Source organism: Camelus ferus, chromosome 3, assembly GCF_009834535.1.
Source record: "Camelus ferus isolate YT-003-E chromosome 3, BCGSAC_Cfer_1.0, whole genome shotgun sequence".
NCBI classification, from domain to species: domain Eukaryota; kingdom Metazoa; phylum Chordata; class Mammalia; order Artiodactyla; family Camelidae; genus Camelus; species Camelus ferus.
This window is the reverse complement of record NC_045698.1, coordinates 43,179,126-43,199,496: the sequence shown is the minus strand read 5'-3', so window position 1 is coordinate 43,199,496 and position 20,371 is coordinate 43,179,126. Positions and strand designations below refer to the sequence as shown.

General features: G+C 35.7%; 1 protein-coding gene across 2 annotated transcripts in view; it reads right to left on the bottom strand.

The window, feature by feature from the left end:
• CWC27 (CWC27 spliceosome associated cyclophilin) overlaps window positions 1-20,371 on the bottom strand; it is a 202,776-nt gene that overhangs the window by 22,315 nt on the left and 160,090 nt on the right. The window lies entirely within an intron of this gene.

The window sequence follows — 20,371 nt, the reverse complement described above, 5'->3', positions numbered from 1 at the left end:
TATATGAGGACAGACAAAAGCATCAATGATTATCTGTGGGATATGAGAATAAAGTGATCTTTTCTTTCCCTGTTCAATGTTTTATATATATATATATAACATGTATTATAAACACAAATTAGGTTATTTGAAAAAAAATCAGTATGACAACTAACATTAATTACATCTAATAACTCTATAAAAAATGTATAAACTGTGTTTAAAGAAATACAAACAAAACTATGTACAATTTATGCATCTTCTTTCATTCAGTTTTGCCTGGAATCTTATTACTAGGGTTCTTCTATCCTGGTTTATGCATTATTAAACTTAAGGTATGGTTAAAGTATCAGAATGCTTGTTGAGAATTTCTTGATTACTGGCATATGATGGCAACTTTCATTCTTTCATTTTGTACTGGCTTGGTAGATATCTGTAACTACCATTGTGAAATGACTTTTTGGTTTTTTTTTGACTACATTGTGCTAATCCCAAGGACCTTTGCTTGCTCCTTAAACTTTCTTTTCAAGAGAAATAAACTGCTTATGCCTACACAATTTTCTCTGTTTCAAAATGCTGTCAGCTAAAAAAAAAAAAAAAAATTTCTGAAGAAGGTGCACAATCTATGACTGTATATTCCCAGCATAAAAAGTTAATCTTCTCTACTCCCCTTCTCTTTCTCTAAAATGCTAAATTTACATTAGCTAAACTCTGCCAGCCTCAGCATTTTATAATCTGGATTCAGCTAAAGAATCTGCTTTACTATACTTTTCTCAACAGAATTTAAAATAGAACCATCAAGCAACTATTAGCAAATTTAATGAATGTATCTTCATTCCTTCTAGGTCACAGATAACATAACTAAAGTAAACATTTGCCTTTTCTTTATATACTATATTTTCTTTGATGTTATTATGAGAGAACTATATAACTAACATTTTGCTTGTGCTGCTTAAGTAATTTGTTAGACTTTACCAGTACTACCCCAGTACCATGTACCCTCCTCCCTCTCTCTCACCTAATAATTCCTGAGCATCTCCTAAGAGTGAGGCACTGTGTTGACTACTTTACATGAATTATCTCATTTAATTCTAATAATAACTCTGAGGTAGATGTTGTTATCTCCATTTTACAGGTGAAGAAATGGAGGCTTCAAGAGAGGCTGGTTGCTCAGGTCATTCAGCAGTCATTGTCAGAGAAGGGATTTGAATCAGGCAGTGTGATTTAACAGCCCATTGTGCAATTAGGAGATAATTCAATATGTGGGATTACAGAGAGCCTCCATGATGGTACATTTCTTTAAAGGAATGTGGAATGTATTCCAAACATGAGAATGGGTGATACACACTGTAACCAGCACCAGAAGACAGAAAGTATTATTTAGAAATCAAAAGTCTCTGAAAGTCAAGTTGATTTTTTTTTCTTATCCTACTAATTATTACTTCATGTTGAAGCCACTGTTGGTAGAAGCTCGTGTTCTTAGAAGCTCATGTTCTAGAAGTAGCATGGGCCCTGAAGTGTGATTGACAGCTTCACCATATATTACTGTGTGATATTGAACAAATAATTTTTTGACCCTCAGTTTCCTCATTTATAGAATGAAAATAATGCTAATTATCTAATGGAATTGCAAGAAATAAATCCACCACAGTTGGTCCCTAACCTATGAGTCTTGAAGCTCTGATGAGAGCTGAATAAGAGAAGCTGGCATAAAAGATGACAGGGTGCCTGAAATATAGCACATGCAAATATCCGTTTCAAGAATGAATTAGTGGGATCGAGAACCACCTTAATCTCCTACTACTGGTAGAACAGCAAAAGTAAAAAAGCATATAAAGAATGTGTAATTTCTTTAAAGTCAAGTATAAGTGATTTTGATTGTCAGTTATTTTGTATAATTTTACTAATTAACCTGAAAAACTGATAATTGGGTAAAAATATACTTAATAAGTGGTTTTAAAAGGAATGAAGAGATTTCACTTTAAAGTAACTCTGAAGACATGCCAAAACAAAAAGTCTGTGAAAATATAAATATTCCTTAAGCAAAAAACATGAATCCACACACACATACCCTTCATAAAAATTAAATCAAAATTGATCATGGACCTACATGTAAAATGCAAAAGTATAAAACTCCTAGGAGAAAACCTCCATGACCTTGGATGTGGTGGTGACTTTTTATATACAACTTAAAAGGTGTGATCTACAAACAAAATAATGAATAAGCTGGACTTCATTAAAAAAAAAAAAAAAAAAAAAACCAAAACCCAAAACAAAACAAAACAAAAACTTCTGCCCTGTGTAAAACAATGAATGTCAAGAGAATCAGAAGACAAGCTACCAATTGGGAGAAAGTATTTGCAGAAGACATGTCTGATAGAGGACTTTTATTCAAAATACACAGAGAACTCTAAAAACAACAATAAGAAAAGGAACAGCCTAATTAAAAAGTGGGCAAAACCCCACTCATCACTACTCATCAAAGTAGATATACAGATAGCAAATAGAATGTGAAGAGATGATCAACATCACAGGTAATTAGGGCATTGCAAATTAAAGCAACAATGAGATACCACTCCACACCTATTAGAATGCCCCAGATCCAAAACATGACAACACCAAATGCTGGTGAGGATGCAGAGCATCAGGAACTCTCATTCATTGCTAGTGGGAATACAAAATGGTACAGCTACTCTGGAAGAGTTTGCCACTTTCTTACAAAACTAAAATACCATATAATACAACAATCATGGTCCATGATATGAAAAAGGGGGTGATAAAAGCACTGAAGGAAATAAGAGAGACTATGAATAGAGATGCAGAATACCTTAAAAAGGAACCAAATAAAAACAGAAAACTCAATGGCAGAGATAAGAGCCAAGCTAAAGGCAGTCAAAAGCAGACTAGACAATGCAGAGGAATGAATAATCGACTTAGAAGACAGGATAACAGAAGTCACCCAATCAGAACATCAGACAGAAAAGCAAGTAAAAACCAGTGAAAGCAATATAAGAGACCCATGGAATAATAAAAAGCATACCAACCTATGCATAATAGGGGTTCATAGAAGAAGAGAAAATTTAGCAGATTGAAAAGGAATTTCAAGAAATTATGTCTGAAAACTTCCCAAACGTAAAGAAGGAAACAGATATACAAGTACAGGGGAACACAGAGGGTCCCAAACAAGAAGAAACCAAACACCAGGACATATAATTAAGATGGCCAAAGTTAAAGATAAAGAAATGATTCTAAAGGCAGCAAGAGAAAAACAAAGGGTTAGTTATAAGGGAACCCCAATAAGGCTTTCAGCTGATTTCTCTACACAGACACTGCTGGCCAGAAGGGAGTTGCAAGATATATTCAAAGTCCTTGGCCATCATTAAAAAGTCTACAAACAATAAATGCTGGAGAGGGTGTGGAGAAAAGGGAACCCTCCTACCTTGCTGGTGGGAATGTAGTTTGGTGCAGCCATATGGAAAACAGTATGGAGATTCCTCAAAAAACTAAAAATAGACTTACCATATGATCCAGCAATCCCACTCCTGGACATATATCTGGAGGGAACTCTAATTCAAAAAGATACATGCACCCCAATGTTCACAGCAGCATTATATACAATAGCTAAGATATGGTAGCAACCTAAATGTCCATCGACAGATGACTGGATAAAGAAGTTGTGGTACATTTATGCAATGGAATACTACTGTGCCATAAAAAATAATAAAATAATGCCATTTGCAGCAATGTGGATGGATATGGAGATAATCATTTTAAGTGAAGCCAGAAAGAGAAAGAAAAATACCATATGATATCACTCATACGTGGAATCTAAGAAAAGGAAAAAAGAGGACACTAATGAACTCATCTACAAAACAGACAGACTTGCAGACATTGTAAACAATCTTACGGTTTTCAGGGGAAAGGGGATGGGAAGGAATAAATTTGGGAGTTTGAGATTTGCAAAAGTTAACCACTATATATACAAACATAAAAAATAAATTTCTTATGTATAGCACATGGAACTAAATTCAATATCTTGCAGTAACCTTTAATAAAAAAGAATATGTGTGTGTATACACACACACACACACACACACACACACACATATACACATACATACAAGACTGGGACATTATGCTATACACCAGAAACTGATACATTGTAACTGACTATACTTCAATAGTAATAATAAAAAAGATATATTCAAAGTCCTGAATGAGAAAAAGCTACAACCTAGGATAGTCTATCTGGTAATACTATCTTTTAAAATAGAAGGAGAGAGAAAGTAGCAAAGAGGAAATACCAAATTAACTACAAAAATAAGCTCAAAATGGCAATAAACACACATCTATCATTAATTACTGTAAATGTTAATGGACTAAATGCTCCAGTCAAAAGACAGAGTGGCAGGCTGGATAATAAAGCAAGAACCTTCAATTTGCTGCATACAAGAGACCCACTTTAGGGAGAAAGACACACATAGATTGAGAGTGAAAGGATGGAAAAGGATATTCCATGCAAATGGAAAAGCCAAAAAAACAGGTGTAGCAGTACTGATTTCAGACAAAACACACTTTAAAACAAAGGCCATAAAGAAAGATAAAGAAGGACATTTTATAATGATTAAAGGAGTAATACAAGATGAAGATATTACACTCATTAATATATATGCACCCAATATAGGAGCACCTAAGTGTATTAAACAGTTACTAACAGAGATAAAGGGAGAAATTGATGGGAATACAATCCTTGTTGGAGACTTTAACACCGCATTAACATCACTAGACAGATCTTCCAGACAGAAAATAAGTAAGACAACAGAGAAATTAAATGATACAATAGAAAAATTAGATTTGGTGGATATTTTCAGAGCATTACACCTCCCCAAAATAGGATATACATTCTTTTCAAGTGCACATGGAACAGTTTCTAGGATTGATCATGTACTTGGGCACAAAGGAAGCCTCAAGAGTTTTAAGAAGATAGAAATTATCTCAAGCATCTTTACTGACCACAATGCTATGAAACTAGAAATCAACTACAGAGAAACAAAGGGGAAAAAAAGGGAAACATGGAGATTAAACAACATGCTACTAAAAAACAGGGGGGTCAATGATGAAATCAAAGTTGAAATTAAAAAATACCTTGAGACAAATGAAAATGAAAACACAACCACACAAAATTTATGGGACACAGCAAAGGCAGTACTAAGAGGGAAGTTTATAGTGATACAGGCCTTCCCCAGAAAAGAACAATCTCAAATAAACAATCTAACCCACCAGCTAAAAGAATTAGAAAAAAGAGCAAAACCTCCCAAAAGTCAGCAGAAGGAAGGAAATAATAAAGATCAGGGAGGAAATAAATAAAATAAAGATTAAAGAAATCAATCAACCAAAGCTGGATTTTGAAAGAGTAAACAAAACTGACAAACCTCTGGCCAAGCTCATGAAGAAGAGAAAAGAGAAAGCACAAATAAGCAAAATAAGAAAGGAAAATGCAGAAATTACAGCCAATACCACAGAAATACAAAATATCATACGAGAATACTATGAGCAACTATAGGAAACAAAATGGACAACCTAGAAGAAATGGAAAAGTTTCTGGAAACATACAGTCCACCAAGACTGAATCAAGAAGAAACTGAACACTTGAACAAACTGATGACTAGAAATGAAATCTAATTAGCAATAAAAAACTTCCCTACAAATAAAAGTCCAGGACCGGATGGCTTCACTGGGGAATTCTACCAAACACACAAAGAAGAACTCATACCGGTCCTTCTCAAACTCTTTCAGAAGATTGAAAAGGAGAGAATACTCCCAAACTCGTTCTATGAAGCCACCATCACCCTGATACCAAAACCAGGCAAAGACATGACCAAAAAATACAATTACAGACCAGTATCACGATGAACTTAGATGCAAAAATCCTTACCAAAATATTAGTAAATAGAATCCAACAGCACATAAAAAAGGTTATACACCATGATCAAGTGGGGTTCATCCCAGGGACACAAGGGTGGTTCAACATACACAAATCAATCAGTGTAATACATCACATCAACAAGAGAAAGGACAAAACCCACATGATCATCTCAACAGAGGCAGAAAAAGCATTTGGTAAAATTCAACACCCATTTATGATAAAACTTTCACCAAAGTGGGTACAGAGGGAACATATCTCAACATAATAAAAGCTATATATGACAAACCTACAGCCAGCATAGTACTCAATGGTGAAAAACTCAAAAGCTTCCCACTAAAAGCTGGGACAAGACAAGGCTGTCCACTCTCACCACTCCTATTCAACATAGTCTTGGAAGTCTGAGCCACAGCAATCAGGCAAGAGAAAGAAATAAAAGGGATCCAAACTGGAAAAGAAAAGGTAAAAGTGTCACTATATGCAGATCACATGATACTATATATAGAAAACCCTAAAAGGTCTACACAAAAAACTACTAGAACTAATTGAAGAATTCAGCAAGGTTAGCAGGATACAAGATTAACGTACCAAAATCAGTTGCATTTTTTTTACACTAACAATGAATCAACACGAAAAGAAAGTAAAGAAACAGTCCCTTTTAAAATAGCACCCAAAGTAATAAAATACCTAGGAATAAATCTAACCAAGGAGGTGAAAGACTTTATACATTAAGAACTACAAAACATTGATTAAGGAAATTAAAGAAGACTTTAAAAAATGGAAAGATATCCCATGCTCCTGGATTGGAAGAATCAATATTGTTAAAATGGTCACAATGCCCAAGGCAATCTACAGATTGAATACAATCCCTATCAAATTACCCAGGACATACTTCACAGAACTAGAACAAATCATAATCAAATTTATATGGAATCACAAAAGACCCAGAATTGCCAAAGTATTACTGAAGAAAAAGAAAGAGGCTGGAGAAATAACCCTCCCAGATTTCAGACAATACTATAGAGCTACAGTAATCAAGACAGCATGGTATTGGTACAAAAACAGACATATGGACCAATGGAACAGAATAGAGAGCCCAGAAGTGAACCCACAAACTTTTGGTCAGCTAATCTTCGACAAAGGAGGCAAGATATACAATGGAATAAAGACAGTGTCTTCAGCAAATGGTGTTGGGAAAAGTGGACAACAGCATGTAAATCAGTGAAGCTAGAACACTCCCTCACATCATACACAAAAATAAACTCAAAATGGATCAAAGGCTTAAATATAAGACAAGATACAATAAACCTTCTAGAAGAAAACATAGGCAAAACATTATCTCACATACATCTCAGCAATGTTCTCCTAGGGCAGTTTACCCAAGCAATAGAAATAAAAGCAAGAATAAACAAATGGGACCTAATGAAACTTACAAGCTTCTGCACAGCAAAGGAAACCATAAGCAAGACAAAATGACAACCTACGGAATGGGAGAACATTTTTGTAAAAGATGAAAGTGACAAAGGCTTTATCTCCAGTATATACAAGCTGAAGCTCATATGACTTAATAAGAAAAAAACAAAGAACTCAATCCAAAAATAGGCAGAAGACCTAAACAAGCAATTCTCCAGTGAAGACATACATGATCAATAGGCACATGAAAAAATGCTCAATATCACTAATTATCAGAGAAAGGCAAATCAAAGCTACAATGAGGTATCACCTCACACCAGTCATAATGGCCATCATTCAAAAGTCCACAAATGTCAAATGCTGGAGAGGCTGTGGAGAAAAGGGAACCCTCCTAACTGCTGGTGGGAATGCAGTTTGGTGCAGCCACTGTGGGAAACAGTATGGAGATTCGTCCAAAGACTGGGAATAGACTTACCATATGACCCAGGAATCCCGCTCCTGGGCATATATCCAGAAGGAACCCTACTTCAAAAAGACACCTGCACCCCAATGTTCATAGCAGCACTATTTACAGTAGCCAAGACATGGAAACAGCCTAAATGTCCATCAACAGATGACTGGATAAAAAATACATAATGGAATACTATTCAGCCATAAAAACTGACAACATAACACCATTTGCAGCGACATGGATGTTCCTGGAGAATGTCATTCTAAGTGAAGTAAGCCAGAAGAGAAACAAAAATACCACATGAAATCATTCATATGTGGAATCTAAAACAAAAACAAAAACAAAAACATAAATATAAAACAGAAACAGACTCATAGACAGAATACAAACTTGTGGTTGCCAAGGGAGAAGGGGTGGAAACGGACAGACTGGGAGTTCGAAATTTGTAGATACTGACATGCTTATGTAGAATAGACAAACAAGATTATACTGTATAGCACAAGGAAATATATACAAGATCTTGTGGTAGCTCACGGTGAAAAAGAATGTGACAGTGAATATATGTAAGTTTATGACCGAAAAATTGTGCTCTACACTGGAAATTGACACAACATTGTAAACTGACTATATAACTCAATAAAATTAAATTTTAAAAAATGCTTAGAAGGAATCCAAATAGAGGTGCACAGTAGGAAGCTGAATACAGGCAAATCTTCTTTTATTATGCTTTGCTTTATTGCGCTTCACAGACACTGCGTTTTGTTTTGTTGTTGTTTTTTAATTGAAGGTTTATAGCAATTCTGTGTCAAGCAAGCCTGCTGGCACCATTTTTCCAAAAGTATTATTTTAAAACTAAGGTATGTACATTGTTTTCTTAGACACAATGCTCTTGCACACTCAACAGACTACAGTATGGTATAAACATGACTTTTATATATACTGAAAAACCAAAAAATTAACATGACTCACTTTATTGTGATATTCTCTTTATTGCAGTGGTCTGGAACCAACCCATAATACCTCTGAGGTATGCCTGTATCTGGCTGTATGATTTAGCAACAAAATCTGTGTTGGAGATCCAGATTTGGCGGAGAACTGCTTCAGTGTATAGATAACTGTATAGGTAAACAAAAGTGGGTAAGGTCACCCAGCGGGTTGGAGTGGATGAGGTGACCTATGGAAGAAGTGAAGAGGTTTGAAAAGAGGAGAGGAACTCGAACATTAAAGGGGTGGGAGAAGGAAAGTATTCAGTGATGGGTACTGGGAAGATGTGGCTAGAGAGACGGGGGGAAATCAGGTCAGGTTGGTGTCAGAAAACAAAGGAAGAGAGCATCCTAAGGAGGAAGAGGTGATGTATTAATATGATGTCTAAACTGAACTATATCTCTGGCCTGAGAAGCATCTTCTGGATTTAAATGAAAATGGTGTTCAAACACTGGTAAGAACACTGTCAGAACAGTACTGGTGCAGCCAAGGGGCTGTGCATGTAAGTCAGTGGAGACGGTGAGGGGAGACACTACTATACAATTCTGCCCAGAAGACCAGGGAGAAAGATAAGAGGAAGAGGTTTGGCCTTTTTTTTTTTTTTTTTTTAATCGGCGAGAGAGTTTAGCATGTCTAAATAATAATGGGGAAAGGTCAAGGGAAGGGAGAAAGATATAGGAGAAAGGGGGGATAACTTATGAGCTGGGATCCCTGAGGAGAGAAAAGGTAAGGGATCAACAGTATAGGGAAGATATTAATATTCACTGGAACAGGAGGTAAGGAGAAAAGCGTAAGTGCAGATGATTACCTCAGAAAATATTAGAATTAATAAGGCAATTTAAAAATGCCCATATACAAGATAAAAAAATTCAGTAGCTTCCCTCGATCCCAGAAATCACCAACTACAAAATGTATTGCAAAAAACAGTTCACAATAGCACCAAAATATATAGAATGCCTAGGAATAAACAATGAAAACGTGTAGGACTTTAATGAAAAAAGTATACAACTTTTCTTTAAAACTATTAGAAAAAATAGAGTTGATACTCTTATGACTCTGAAGGTTTTATGATATCCTTCTAACCTTGGAGATAGTAAAGGCCTTCTTAAATGAGACATTAAAAAGCCCAATAAAGAAAAAAGTTGATAAATCCAACTAAATAAAAATTTAGCCACAGAAGTGCATGCCAACAGCCAAGGCCCTCACAGCTATCTTGTCCCTGGTCTGACCACTGTGTGCACCTGCAACCGGCCCCTCCGGCTGTGCACTTGCAAGCCCCAACCCATCACTCACATCCACTGCTGTGTGCCTGTGGTGAGACCCCATGACCACAGGAGTGTGTGTCAACAGGCAGGGCCCTTGCAGCTGCTTATGGGTCGAGATTCAGCCTCGTCTCCTGCCACTGGCCTGCACCCCTGGGCTCACTTGCAGCTTCCCTGTGTCCCTGCTTACCCCTGACGCAACTCCTGACACTAGTTTCCACTGCCATGTGCCTGCGGTGTGTCCAGGCCCTTGTAGCTGGCCCTGGTCCCTACCACTCTTTGTGTGTCTGCTATTGGCTTCTAGCACTAAGGAGGCACCTGCAGCTCACCCCTACAGCTGTGTGTGTGCATACCACTGGCCCTGGCCACCACTGCTGCCTACCTAGGTCCCTAGCAGCTGGATCTGGAAGTGCTGCTGAGAATCTGAACAGCCCTTGTAGCCACTGTGGATGTCCTACACTGCTCATCATAGACCAAACAGTTGTCAATGCTGTGAACGCCTGTGGCCTGAGGTGATGAGACATCACGCCCTCCCTCACCCCCCTGAACCTGGAGCTGCCACATGCCCCTGCACTTGATGTGCTGTACCACTAGATCTGGTGTCATGGTATGCCCCCCAGACAAGTAAAGGTCTTTCCTTATTGAAGTCAGTCCATGAAGTCTGGAAGAGGTGACAGCTTCCTCAAATGTGCAGATACCCACCCAGACTACAGAAATTACAAAGAATCAGGGACACATGACACTATCAAAGGAACATAGTAAATGTCCAGTAACTGACCCCAAAGAAATGGAGATACAGGAATTACCTGATAAAGAATTAAAAATAATTATTCTAAAGATGCTTAGATAGCTACAAGAGAAATCAGATGAACAATTTAGAGAAATCAGGAAAATAATATAAGAACAAAATAAGAAATTCAGCAAATAAATACAAAACAAAAAAGAATCAAACAGAAGTTTTAGAGCTAAATAATACAATGACTAAACTGAATTATTCAATAGAGAGCTCTGAAAGCAGACTGGACCAAGAGGAAGGAATTAGCTCAAAGACAGAGCATTTGAAATTATCCAGTCAGAGGAACAAAAGCAAAAAGTCTGAAAAGGAATGAAGAACGCCTATGAGAATTTTACCATTAAAAAAAAAAAAAATACACTCTATGTATCACTGGAGGCCCAGAAGGGAAGAGAAGGAGACATGAGCAGAAAGCTTATTTGAAGAAATAATGGCTTTGAACTTTCCAAACCTGAAGAGATTAAGACATCTTAAGTTCATGAAGCTAATAGGTCACCCTATAATTTCAATCCAAAATGATCTTCTCCAAGACACATTATAATTAAACTGTCTAAAATCAAATACAATGAGAGAATTTTAAAAGCAGTAAGAGAAAAATAATTCATTCATAAAAGGGAACCCCCATAAGGCTATCAGTAGGTTTGTTAGCAGAAACCTTGCAGGCCAGGGAACAGAGAGATGATACATTCGATGTGGTGAAAGAAAGAATTGCCAACCAAGAACACTTTACCCAACAAAGTTGTCCTTCAGAAGTGAAGGTGATATAAAAAAATTCCCAAATAAACAAAAGTGGAGGGAGTTTATCACTACAAAACCTGCCTTACAAGAAATGCTGAAAGGAGTTCTTCACCTAAAAAAAAAGGATGCTAATTAGCAACATCAAAACATGAAAATATACAATACACTAGTGAAAGTAAGTATACAGTTTGATTCAGAATACTCTAATACTGTAATATGGTGTTGTGTTAGCCACTTAATTCTCTAAAGGTTAAAGAACAAAAGTATTAAAAACAACTATAGCTACAATAAGTTGTTACTGAATACACAATATAAAGTGATATAAATTGTGACATCTAAAACATAAAATGTTTGTGGGGAGTAAAAAGGTAGAGTTTTTTTATGTGACCAAAGTTAAGCTGTTATCAACTTACAACACTGTTGTATCTTTAAGATGTTTCAAGTAAACCTTAGGATAACCACAAAATAAAAACCTATAGTAGATACAAGGTAACAAGAAGGGAATCAAGGTATAGCACTACGGAAAATCATCAATTCACAAAGACATTAAAAAAGGAAGAAAGCAACAAAAGCAATACAAAACAGCCAGAAAACAACTAATAAGATTAAGCATAGTAAATTCTTACCTATCAATAATTAAAAATAATTATTTTAAATGTAAATGGATAAAATTCTCTAATCAAAAGGCATAGAATGGCTGAATGGAAAAACAGACACTCAACTATATGCTTCCTACAAAAGACTCACTTCAGTTTCATAGACACACATAAGTTCAAAATGAAGGGGTGGAAAAAGATATTCCACACAAATGGAAACAAAAAGAACAAGGGTAGCTATACTTATATCAGAAAAAATAGACTTTAAATAAAAAATGTTAACAAGAGACAAAAAACCTTATTATATAATGATAAAGGGATCAATTCATGAAGAGGATATAAGAATTGTAAATATATATGTTTGGATTTTCTTTTGAAGGAGGAGTCATTAGATTTATCTATTTTTTTTTTAATGGAGATACTAGGAATTGAACCCAGCACCTCATGCATGCTAAGCACACATAAACTATTGAGTTATACCCTGCTTTGACAATTTTAAGTATATGTGTACCCAACATGAGGGCACCTAGATATACTAAGCAGATACCAAAATCAGATAAGGACACTACAAGAACTTAAAACTATAGGCCAGTATCCCTGATAAATATGAGTGCAAAAATTCTCAACAAAATACTAACAAACTGAATTTAATAGCACATTAAAATCATCATACACTATGATCAAGTGGGATGCATGAATGGTTCAACATATGCAAATCAATAAATGTGATATATCACATTAATAAATGAGAGAAAAAAATCAGAGGGTCATCTCAATAGATGTATAAAAAGCATTTGATAAAATTCAACATCCTTTCATGATAAAAACTCTCAACAAATTGGTTATAGAAGAAGCAATACTCAACATGATAAAAGCCACATATGACAAACCCACAGCTAACATCATACTCAATGGTGAAAGTTTGAAAGCTTCCCTTCTAAAATCAAGAAAAAGACAAGAGTGCCCACTGTTAACACAACTACTCAACATACTGAAAGTCCTAGCCTAAACAATTAGGCAAGAAAAAGAAATAAAAGGTATCCAAATTGAAAAGGAAAAAGTAAAATTGTCTCTGCTTGCTGATGACATTATCTTGTATACAGAAAATTCTAAAGATGCCACTAAAAAACTGTTAGAACTAATAAATGAATTTCATGAAGTGTCAGGATATGATACAACCACATACAGAGTTAAAACATTTCTGTAAACTAACAACTATCTGAAAAAGAAATGAAGAAAACCATCCCATTTACAGTAGCCTCAAAAAAAGATACTTAGGGATAAATTCAACCAAGGAAGTGAAAGATGTATACATCAAAAGCTGTGAGACACTGATGAAGGAAACTGAAGAAGACACAAATAAATGGAAAGATATCTCATGGATCAGAAGAGTTAATGTATTTAAAATGTCCATATGATTGAATGACTTCTATAGATTCAATACAGTTTCTATCAAAATTCCCATGGTATTTTTTGGCAGAAAAAGAAAAAAAAAATCCCAAAATTCATATGGAACTACAAAAGACCCAGAATATTCAAAACAATTCTGAGAAACAAGAATAAAGCTGAAGGCCTCACACTTCCTGATTTCAAACTCTAATATAAAGCAATAGTAATCAAAATAGTACAGTACTGGCATAAAAACAGACACAAGACCAGTGGAACAGAATCAAGAACCCAGAAATAAACCTGTGCATATACTGTTAACTAATATTTGTTAAGGGAGCCAAAAATACTCAATGGGGTAAGGACAGTCTCTTCAATAAGTGGTTCTGGGAAAACTGAAAAAATCACACGCAAAAGAATGAAATTGGACCCTTATCGTACATCATCCACAAAAATTAACTCAAAATGATTAAGGACTTAAACATAAGACCTGAAACTGTAGAACTTCTAGAAGAAAACATAGAAAAGTCTCCTTGGCATTGGTCATGGCAATGATTTTTTTGGTTATGGCATCAAAAGCAAAAATCAATAAGAAGAACTATATTTAAAACTAAAAAGCTTCTGCACAGCAAAAGAAACAACAAAATGAAAAGAAGGCAAATTACAGAATGGGAGAATGTATTAGCAAGCCATATACTGAAAAGGGGTTAATATCCAAAACATATAAGGAACTTACACAAATCAAAAACAAAATACTCCAATCTGATTGAAAAATGGGCAGAGGATCTGAATAAACATTTCTCCAAAAAAGACATATAAATGGCCAACAAGTTATGAAAAGATGCTCAGCATCACTAATCATCAGGGGATGCAAACCAAAACCATGACAATATATCACCTTATACCTGTTAGAATGGCTATCGTCAGAAAGAGAAGAGGTAACAAATGCTGGTGAGGATGTGGAGAAAAGGGAACCATTATGCGTTTTTGGTGGGAACATAAATTAGTGCAGCCACTGTGGAAACAGTATGGAGGTTCCTCAAATTAAAAACAGAACTACCATATGATCCATCAATCCCACTCCTGGGTATATATCTGAAGGAAACAAAATCACTGTCTTAAAGAGACAGCTGAACTACCATGTTCCAAATTGTAGCATTATTCACAATAGCCAAGACATAGAAACAACCTAAGTATCCATCGACGAATGAATGGAGAAAGAAAATGTGATATACATCATATCACATATCATATATATCACACACACACACATATATACACACATACATATACACACACACGTATATACACACATACACACACACACATATATATATACATACACACACATACACGTATATACACAATGAACTATTATTTAGGCATAAAAAAGAAGAAAAACTTGCCACTTAGGACAATATGAATGGACCTTTAGGGCATTATGCTAAGTTAGATAAGCCAGAGAAAGACAAGTATTTTCAGATCTCACTTATATGTGGAACCTAAAAACAGTGAACCCATAGAAAGAGGGTATATAAATTTTCTGTTATAAGATGAATAAATTCTGGAGGGTACAGCAACAAACTGCTCTTTATGTGAGATGAAGGCTGTATTAACAAACTGTACTGTGGTAAACATTTCAAAGGGTATATGTGTATCAAATCATTACACTGTACTCCTTAAGCTTACACAGTGGTATGTGTTACTATATCAATATAATTGAGCCGAGGACTAAAAAAGAAAACAAGAATAATAAAATCAAATGGCATGCCACAGACCATTTCAAAGCAGTTAAGGGCCAGAAAGGGGTTGCTGTGGGAGTGGTAAGAATTGTGGTGTAACAAGTCTAAGCCAATGGTGCTGGGCACATTTAATTCAGAAAGCACTACTTTGGTACCACTTGAGAACAAGGATCACAAATTGGGATTCTAATAAAGCTTCCCAGGACCTATAGACTGGGTCATGACCTCTGATAAATAAGAATCATCATGACACACACAATAACTAGAGATGCTGTAGCTTAGCAGTTCCCAAAGTGTTGGGGATCAGTGTGTCTGCAATGTCAAAATTATTTCTGTATGAATACCAAGACATTATTTGCCCTTTTATTCTCATCCTCTCATGAATGTACAGTGAAAATTTTCAGAGAATACATGATGCATGAGGTCAAAACAGAGTGAATGCAGAAGCAGATTTGAGAATCCAGCTGCTCCTGTAATGCTAGACATTAGAGATATGGAAAAAAAAAAAAAGTAAATCCATGCCACTCTTCTCACTAAATTTGCTGCTTTGAAAATATAATTATTCTTCATAAAAATATTTATGTTAACATGTAACAGGTTCATTATTGTTATTTTGAAGTAATTTAAAATTTCATAGTTTTAATTTCTAATAAGGAAAATATTGATAAATATATTTCCCATAAACAAAAGCTTTTTGAGTCCTCAATAATGTTTAAGAGTATAAAGGAGTCCAGAGATCTACAGCTTGAGACCTGTTGTCCCAGTTATCACTAAAGGGTAGCCTGGCTTTCACGGGTCTCATGGCCTTCATCCTTATAGGTATATCTGTGTTTGTCTACACCAAGTTGTTATCCATGCCTGGCAATGCCCTGCTTGAATGAAGTGGGGACTATAATCAAAGTCTCCACGTGTTGTCATAGCACCCTTCACTCAATACATGACCAAATCATAGGCAGAATGTATTACACTTGTAATTACAGTATTACGTATAAAAGGTGATTTAAGCTTTGCCAATATAAGCAATGAGATGAAGCTATGTTTTTTAATGGTATCTTATAATGAGGTCTAAATTGGTCTAACAGTTAATAATCTTTTTTGTTTTTACATGTGCGTTATTAAATTTTCACTGTTTTTAATACTGAAGACAACTGGTACTTGTTGCTTCTGTGCTATGCTAACTCCAGAGGAACACTTGAAAACATCTTCATGCTAAATCTTGGTTCTCAGAACTCTAGTCGTTAGCAGAAACAAACTGTCTGGCTGATAGACAAAACTGATTTTTAATGCATGCCAAGGTGCAGTAATAAAACTGAAAACAAATTCCAGATCCAAAAGTTCTAACCCATTATCTTAGAAGAAGACTTTTCCAGAATCGAGAACAAGAATACTTAGAGGTGATGATCTTGAGGAGTTACACTGAAATTTGTACCAGTTACATTAAAAACAGAAGCAAATCAGACTGTGTTTGTATTTTTAAAAAGTTTACAAGGGCAAAGCATTTCTTCTAAAATGTTATTCTTTTTCACTAAGCACTGTAAAGTACCTTAATTAATTCTTATGATTCTAACAGCCCTAAGAGCAAGTCATAAAAATGGTATTTACTTGGGAGTATAAATTGGAATGACATTTTGGGAGGGCCATTTGAAAATATTTAGCAGAGCCTAACATGCATACCCACTGACTAAGCAATTCCAGTTTTAGAAACTTATCCTGAGAAAATTGGCAATGACATAGATAAAAGGATGTTCATTACAGTGTTGTGTATAATAATAAAAACTGGAAAAAGTCTAAATATCCAACATGGGCTGATAGGTAAACTGTGGTTCAGCATATAATGGGATACTACATGGCCATAATACAGAATATAAACATTATATTCTAAAATTATGTATGGCAAGGAAAAGCATTCACTGTATTTTGCTGAGGGAAAAGAAGCAAGTTATAAAGTTATAGTATTATATGATCTCATTTCTGCTTAAAAAATATAAATGCAGAAAAGGATCTGGAAGTACATATATATGTATAAATTAATAGTATTTATTGTTGAGTTTGGGATCACAGGTGATTTTATTTACTTCTTTTGAGGGTTCTATACCCTAGTTTTTCTACAGTATCTTTTCCTTATATAATAAAAATTATTAAAATATTTACTTGAGGCAGACATTCAGTTGTCAAGTGTTTTTCTATTCTTATATTACTGAATACTGAATGTACTATGGAGAAGTGGCAGAGGGGAGAGAGAGGAAGAGGAGGAGAGAGGAGAGAAGATTGACATTTATATTGATTATTACTTTATCAGGTATGTTTGTTGTGAAGTTTTAAGTTAACCTTAGATTTAGCAATCTGCAAAGAAATTTCAGTGGACATAGTGGTGAAGAGATCATGTTCACAAGCTTGAAGTCTACCCTCATAGATCTAATTTTTTCCTCCCCTTGGAATGCCAGTTTTGTTGTATTAGGAGCAGGTGGCTTTCCATTTTTTTTAATAAGTCTCTCTACTGCCTTGTCAGACACAGCTCTCTTAAAACGTTTTTGGGAGCTAACCAAGCTCTATCTAACCAAACCCAAAATGGCATATGGACTTCATCCACGTGGTCATGTGAATCCTCTGGCTGATCACTCTTGCTATGTATCTAATCAGCTTTACAAAATCCACGTCTGAAGGAGGTTTCTATAGCTATACGAGTGTGTGATGCTGTGGGATGAAGGAATGTGGTGGGAAAGAGGCTACTTTAGCTGCTACACTAGAATCTGGTGCCCGTCAGCACCACTATCAAATACTGGCAGTATTCATCCCAACAAAGGAAGAATGCTAATAATTTTGAGTGAAAAATTTCTATCATGCATTTCAGCTTAGATCTACTAATAACACTTCTTTAAATGCCTTGTTAGACAGTGAAATCTGGGAATAATTATCAAACACCATATACCATGTTTGTAATAGAATCATATTTCTTTTCTTTCTCTCCCCCTCCCACTCTCTCTCTTTTTTTTTTTTTCCTGCATAGAAAGTAGAATGCTGCTGAATGGTACCCAAATGTCTGTTGTATACCATGCCAATACAGCAGCTCAGCCAAAAATGCGAATAGAACAGTTTGCCAAGTAAAAGAAAACATAACAAATTGGTAATGGTTTCTATCTTGACAGAAAATGAAAATGATCCCTCAATGTGTGGTCACTCATGCGGACACATAAAAATGTCTTAGAAGCAATCATTTTGCCTCAGATAACAGACCCTGACGGTGCAGTACAGCACTGGCTGACTTTCACTTCTTAGAAAAGTGGCAAGTGTGACCTACAAAATAGTCCGGGAACCATGTAATTTATGCATAACACACATGCACATGCCATGCACTCATAATATTTGCTATAAATCATTCTGAATACAAGACTTCTTTTCTGAGTGGAATATACTTTATGAGAGATGATCTAAATCATCAGACTTGATAAAGCTGAACTGGTTTATTTATGAACAGAAATGATGTTGATTTTCAGCCTACAAAATTCCAGCAGTCTATACTGCAGCAAAAAGGCTATATATAAGGGCCTCATGTTTTCTATATGAATACTAAAGGTATTTTAATTAGATGTTAGATAGAACAAATATAAAAAATGTGTAGATACATGGTGTAGAGTTCTGGCTTTCTGGCTAGATGACTGCAATTAAAGGCAAAAAGGAACCCCTTGAAGACCTGGTAATGGTTTCTTCACCTTATTTCCCCTTCCTTTACTACTTACCTTTGTCCCCCAGATGGAGAACTAGCCAACATCACTGACCAATGATTTTTTCCCTCCCATCTGGTGAAGTTTTCCCATTTGTTTAACTTTCTAATGAGGATGTTAGAACATTGATTGTATTGTGAAATCACATCAAAAACAAGAATGACACTTAAAACAATACGAATTGATATCTGATGCTAATGAGGAATTCAAAATGAGAGAATATCGAACCAAGGGGCTAGGAAGAACCTTGGGAAGTTAAATGTTCTTTGCCAAGTTGAAAGTAAATTTGAATCCTGTGGGTTATGAGTTTCAAATGAAACTTCTGGGTTTAAATTTGTTGGTGACTTTCCTGTTCAATAAAAAAGGACTTAAATGGCTTATAAAAAGGTTAAAAAAACTCATTGGGCATCAAACTGCTCTTACAAAACACCATCTTGATGAGTTAAGTGTAAATGAATCAGAAACACATGGATCATATTTCCTTAAAAAATGCATATGGATTCAAAAATAAGGGGAAGAGGACTTGGCAAAGCATTTTTTTGTGTGGTGGCTGAACCCAAAACATTTGAAAGATATTTTGAGACATTCAAGGAATCCAAAATAAAACTAAACCTGTCCAGTCATATAAAAAACAGAAGGTTCTTCTGTGCAATGTGCACTTATCTCTATGGGTCATTCAACACTCACTGAGCCTTCACCTTTGGCAAAGAACTATGGGAGGAGCCAGCTTCTGCTTTAAGCAGCTTTGAATTTAGATATAAACAAATACGTATAAGTAACAGAAACCTATTAAAAGAGAGGTAGGGTTTTACAAAAATTGGCATCATAACCTATAACATACAGAAATTATATACTGAGAAATACATAAGTACTTTCAGGGTCCTATGGTAGGTAGGAGTCATTCCATTCAAATCATCATCCCCTAGTCCCTTTTGATTAAAGTTATATATAGTTGCAGGGTCTTTCTTGCTTGAATGTTTTCTTAATAAGTGTTTTTATGTCTTTTTTAATGTGTGTTCCAGTCCTCTTTCCTCCACCCTCTAGATTTGTGAGTGCTCAACAAATCTTGCTGACTGGTTTCCTGGAGGATGGGAGTGTTGAACAGAGTTTTGAAATAGGGGAGAGGTGCTGTTTGGCAGAGAGGAGTGAGGCTATGATTCTGGGTTGGGGTAATGGCACATGTGACAGTTCAGAGGCTCCAGAGGGTGAGTCATGTGTGGGGGGTGACCCGCTGGCTTGCCTGCAGTGATGTGACTGAGCCAGGGTGTCGAGGGAGGTGGAGGCAGTTAGGTGTGGGGAGGCCTAATATACTACATGTGAAGTCAACTGGAGGACAGAGGAGTGTGATAAGAGAAAATACAATTCTTACTCTTTTTTTTTTC